The 6,029-nt window shown below is 34.2% G+C and overlaps 1 protein-coding gene across 1 annotated transcript in view; it reads left to right on the top strand.

Moving 5' to 3' along the window:
• The first annotated feature begins 998 nt into the window (after positions 1 to 998).
• LOC125239924 overlaps positions 999 to 6,029 on the top strand; it is a 30,736-nt gene continuing 25,705 nt past the window's right edge. Inside the window, exon 1 of the mRNA XM_048147696.1 lies at positions 999 to 1,128. The gene's annotated coding sequence lies outside the window, so the exon portion shown is untranslated. The remainder of the gene's footprint in view (positions 1,129 to 6,029) is intronic.

Raw genomic sequence — 6,029 nt, 5'->3', positions numbered from 1 at the left:
CCGGCTCCATCATCAGATCAGTTCAACAGGATCATATTATTGTATTGTCATCAGAACTACATACAGCTGCCAATTTTCATTACGCTACGATCCTTGGAAGATGGTTAAATTAGCCTCCGCAGATTCCATTACATAGTTAGTTACATACACGACGACCTAATAAAAGCGTGTTAAAGATAGGACTCCTTTAACTCAAAAAATATTTCTCACTGCACCCACATTCGCGAATTTCTGTTTTGCCCTATGCCTTAAGGCATTAAGTTTGCCATTTGTACTTTTTTCCAATTGTGCAATAAAGTTTGAATAAATAAATAAATTCCTAGCCGATGTGTATATTTCAGAAAGTTCGTGATTTATTAAGAAAAAAAGTAAACTTCCATGTTAAGAATAGGAACTTGTAATTCACACATAACTACAAGAAGTTCACAATTTTTTCCTCGATTGAAGCATTTAATGGTCATTCAAAAGAAAGATGGCAGGCTATATGCTAACTTTTGCTTGAGGTAAGAATTGCTGCACACCACGTTCGACATTTTGCCCCTCTTTCACACGTTCAATAGAAGTTATAAGAGCGAGAGAGAACGTCGAACGTTCACAGTATAAGCTCTGAAATAAGTGAGCATTTCTTTTTTTTTTTGCCACTTTAACGTGTAATATTTTTGAAAAAAAAAATGCTATTTCTACTCAGAATTACTAGCCTTTTCAATCCTAGTAGTTAAAAAAATTGTCCCATACGATTTTTTCTTATTTTGTACATTTTGTATGGGGTAACAAAAGAGGAGAGTAACAAAAATGTATGGAAATTCTGGGACACTTTTTGTCTCCCAGTGAGATTGAAAGTACTCGTGATTCTGAGTACAATTGACCTAAAATTCCCTAAAACAATAAAAAAAAAATATTGGCAAAAAAAAAGAAATGATCAAGTAACCCTCTCTCTATTCAGGGTGTTCAAAGCTTTTCAGTAGCCGCCGCGAAGCCTACAGCGCCGGACGCCGGCTGAACTGCGGTGTAACTTACGTGAAGTTTACGGCTGACGAACTTTTGGGCGGGATAATATTTACGGTTTTTTTGTGGTATTTTGTGATGGTGTAGATTGATTTTGATTGATGGGCATTTTGGCGTGTAAAGGTATACATACAACCTGTTTTTATTCAATTCCGTTAACTTTAAGGGAAGGTTCTTTAGATTAAATACAATTAATTTCTCTAAGAAACTAGCGTGTTAACTCTTATGGTTATCGAGTTATTAAAAAAATAAAGATAATTACTGAACACGTGTGTGACAACCTTTACCAATTCCTAATGTTATTTATTTTGATATGTGCCGTCAATCACTTGACACTAACTTGAATGTTATTCTTAAGGGTCTCTCACACTAATAAATTCATTTAAAAAATTTTTTCGCGAATTTAACTAAAAGTGATATACAGGGTGGTACCTGATAATGAACCTAGCTTCGTGTCGAATTTAACGGAAAACAAAAAAAACACGGTGTATACAACATTTTATTTGTACTTCAAAATCTTAGCTAGCTTATATCTGTTAGGGTTAGGAATCAGAACTTGATAGACGCAACATATCCGGGGGTCCACTGTGATTTTAAATGATGCGAAAAGTTGATTGATTTTTGAAGCAATTTAAGAGGATACGGTAGCGAAAATGCTAAAATGGAAAGGAGCCCCCCTTTCAACTTGGGAATTTTAGTTAAATATAAAAGTGTTATTAACTAGATTTATCGAAAAAAATTGTCCATTAAGAACAACTCAGTCAAAAGATATTTCAAAAAAATCGAGGTTCCGCTGTAATAACAATATATAATGTTAGAGATGTCATGTAGACGTCACGGGATAAGGTGTAGTCAAATGATAAACACGAGTAGGTAGTAGGTAAAGCGTAAAGTAATGAATCTCAATCAATTCCATTTATTGTGTAAAGGTATGTTTGGGTTGTCGCTGACCAAGCAATATGCGTTATGTCGCAGTAAACCATTGTGTTACTGCTAAACACGGAAAGTGGCTAATATGCCATTACACCGCTCTCGACTCTTTCCTCCTTCAAAACTTAATCAAACGGAACGAAATTTGAGAATCTGAATAACAATGAAATAATCTATGTCGGACCGTTTAGCTTTTTTAGTTAATTGTTACCATTCTTGAGTATCACACCTTTTTTTGCGCCACAATGAAAAAGGCCGTTTTTAGAAATTTTTGATTGGCTCTAGAGTCTTTAAAAAGCAGAATATCAGAAAAATCAAAACGGTCCGACACAGATAAAAATAATAACAATCTGTGTTGAAAAAATCATTGCTCTATCTTCAAAAACCAGGGAGGAAATAGTCGAGAGCGTTTGTATGGAGAATTAGGGGTCAATTCTTCCGTATCGTCTTAAGGTTGTCGAATAACGCCCCTGTCAGAATTAAACGAGAAATGACTCAGTATCATATTGAAAATAGATAGAATAACAAAATAGTTATTTATTTTAGGGGGGGGGGCTTGTTTTACTGCTCGTACCGATATTAATATTGAACCGCGAACGTAGAGAGTGGTTCAAAATGTGGAATCTTGAGCGTTGGAAAATTTCTAAGGCACGTATGTTTCTTCAACCAAAAATATGACATATCAGAATCATATCTGAAACAGAATAAAATAATTGAAATTCGAATCGGTCAGGAAGCCTCATCTAAAAGGATATATTTTTATTTTTATTTGCGATATAACTTCAAAATAAAAGAAAAATAAACGAGTGGCAATAAATTAAAACACGACCGAAGTGTTTTAAATCGACATGAAGTAAGAATTCCCTGTTTGATATACAGAGTGGGGCCTGTAACAAAGGCGAATAATTGAACTCTAGGCTATTCTCCTTATACTGATCAACATTTGTTCGGCGACTTTTAAAAATAACTTGTATTTTGATTTTTATCACCCTTGAAAGTTTTTTCTAAGAGGTAATGTATTGCGAATTCTGTTAAGTCTAAAGTGTGACAGACAACGTCAATGACAACAATAATGGCGTACATTGAAGCTAATATTTATTTTGTATGAAAAATTCAAAATTTAAAGACTTCATAATTTTTAAAAGTCACTGAACAAATATTGATCAGTATAAGGAGAATAGCCTACAGTTCAATTCTTCGCCTTTGTTACAGGCCCCACTCTGTATATAATATGATTATAGCTAACTAGCTTTTGCCCGCGGCTTCGCACGCGTTAGAAAGAGACAAAAAGTAGCTTGCGTCACTCTCCACCCCTTCAACTATCTTCACTTAAAATATCACGTCAATTCGTAGCTCCATTTTGCCGTGAAAGACGGACAAACAAACAGACACACACCCTTTCCCATTTATAATATTAGTATAGATATCTGAACCAAAGTAAAATAATTGTAATTTGAATCGAGCAGGAAGCGTCTTCAAAAAGTCATGTGGAGTAAAATACATTAATGTACTCAACGGTGAACTAGGTCAGATATCTAATTTACACTTAACGGCTATTTGGACACAAACAGTTTAGTATTGACCAAGGTAATTACGGCACACATCGATAGAATTACAAATTACAATGGAGTTCAATTTTTATACGTATATCGGGCGTGACAGGAGCAATACAACGGAATATATGTATAGTATACAGTCGACTACAAAGAGATTACAATGCAATAAGGTGAAAAAGTGGCTACATCACTTTGTAGTCGACTGTACAAGTACAGTAGCCTCGCTGTTTTGATGTTTACAAAATGCCGGCTTTTCGCATATGAGAACTAGCCAAGACAGACCTTAGGCTACAATATATTATGTTAAGTTATAAGAAGAAAATTTATTTAAACAAATAACTAAAAACATTATTTCTATTATATAAAACTAGCTTTTGCGCGTTTTATTAAAACACGACCGAAGTGTTTTAAATCGACATGAAGTAAGAATTCCCTGTTTGATATAATATATATAATATGATTATAGCTAACTAGCTTTTGCCCGCGGCTTCGCACGCGTTAGAAAGAGACAAAAAGTAGCCTATGTCACTCTCCATCCCTTCAACTATCTCCACCTAAAAAATCACGTCAATTCGCCGCTCCGTTTTGCCTTGAAAGTCGGACAAACAAACAGACACACACACTTTCCCATTTATAATATTAGTATAGATTATAAAATACTAAACGTAATAAGGAATATGTATACAATAAAGATAAAAAAGTAATCTATTTGATAACTTAAAATTAACTTATAAGTAAAAAATGCTCCCCAAGTCGTCCCTGTGTGCCCAGATAAAGAATTTCATACGTGAGAGCGAGAAGATGATATGTTTTCTCTTTCACACGTATGACAGTGACATGCCTAGGCACTTGCACAGGCGCCGCCTGGCGGGATAAAATGTCAGTGTGCCTCCTCATTAAATCTCACTTCTTTTGTCGTTGAAGTCAACAACAAATAACAATGTTATTGAACTTGGCTCTCATTTCACATTTTTGTTTTTTATGGGATATTTCATAAAAGCCAGTGTAACCCAAACTTCAAATGAAGCGATCGTCAACTTAAAGATGAATGTTCTCAATCGCAACTTGCATGAGCATTTTCTAATGAAAATTTCTATTAATTTACGGAAATAAGCTAGTTTCTTATACTTAAAATAAAATATTTTATACAATGCACGAAATAAAGCACCACATAATTAGAACAAAAATATAAACAGTAGTTATTTTTAAACATAATTTCTATTTTTATTAAGTCGAAGAGAAAGATATAAAGTAAATGAATTGACCTTGACGTCACTCCTCAGTATTTCATAGTACAGTCAGCCAAGAAAGTGGTTTACCACTTTTCGACTCTAAACTATCTCATAGTGACGTTATAAGTCAGATTGTAAGAAATATCTTATTACTTGTCATTTTGACATGGTTAACCCTAGGTTACTCTTCAACCATGTCAAAATGACAAGCAGTAAGAGATTTCTTACAATCTGACTTATATAACGTCACTATGACATAGTTCCACAGTGGCCTAGGGTTCCAATTGGTTGACTGTACTTACTTTAAAATTTTACCTAACTTTTATAAATAGTTTGAAGTTGACCTGTGTTGCACGCACCGGTCGCGTCCCAAGGGAACCGCCGCTGGCTTATCTATAATTCATAGTTCGTTCACCTTTCCGGACTCGCTTCTTTGTCTTTCTAGCCTATAATTAGATAGCCTTTGTTTCTTTATGCTACTACTATAAAATAATACACATTGGTATGTTTCTTATTTTGTCCTTAGCATATTTAAGAGGAACGCGTCAGGAGTAAAGTTATCCTCCGGTAAAATTTACACTGTTTTTCTTTCACATTAATTATGTGCTTATACATATACTTAAGTACAGACAGACAGACACATGACCGTACTATATACACATCAAATATCAAGCACTGATAATACTTTGTTGAATTATCGAACATTTTATTATCCATATATAAAATTATTGTCTGGCGCAGTCGGTTGGATCCAAAGGAAAGGACTTTTATTTTCAGTTATTGGCTAGCTATAAATAGACAATACAAAACGAATACAATACAAATACTCTTTATTGCACATCATCATCATCCTCCTTGCGTTATCCCGGCATTTGCCACAGCTCAATACTCTTAATTGCACACCTCGATAAAATACAACAATACAAAATAAAGAAGCAACACAAACAACTGTAAAAATCTGTATATGAACATAATTATATAAGAACCTAAGACAAAATAAATCGGTCTTTGTCTTTTCACATAGGTATACCCAAAACATAAATCAGAAAGATAAGAAAGTATTTCCGATGTCGGATGCCGGAAAGATGTAAGATTTATTTGTACCTATATGAAATTCGCTCTATAGCTTGTATTATATATAATTACAAGCTATTTTCCTGTTCTATTTCTACTTGCAAACTCATCCCAACTTCTGTAATAGTGCGCGAAGTTCGGTAAAAGTCACATTCCACTTATTTCCTGTTTCCTGTGCTTAGCTTTGACCTGTGGAAAACTTTTTGCTTATCGTCTTATTAGTAAATTACTT

Source organism: Leguminivora glycinivorella, chromosome 26, assembly GCF_023078275.1.
Source record: "Leguminivora glycinivorella isolate SPB_JAAS2020 chromosome 26, LegGlyc_1.1, whole genome shotgun sequence".
Classification (NCBI taxonomy): domain Eukaryota; kingdom Metazoa; phylum Arthropoda; class Insecta; order Lepidoptera; family Tortricidae; genus Leguminivora; species Leguminivora glycinivorella.
This window is presented reverse-complemented; position numbering and strand designations above follow the sequence as displayed.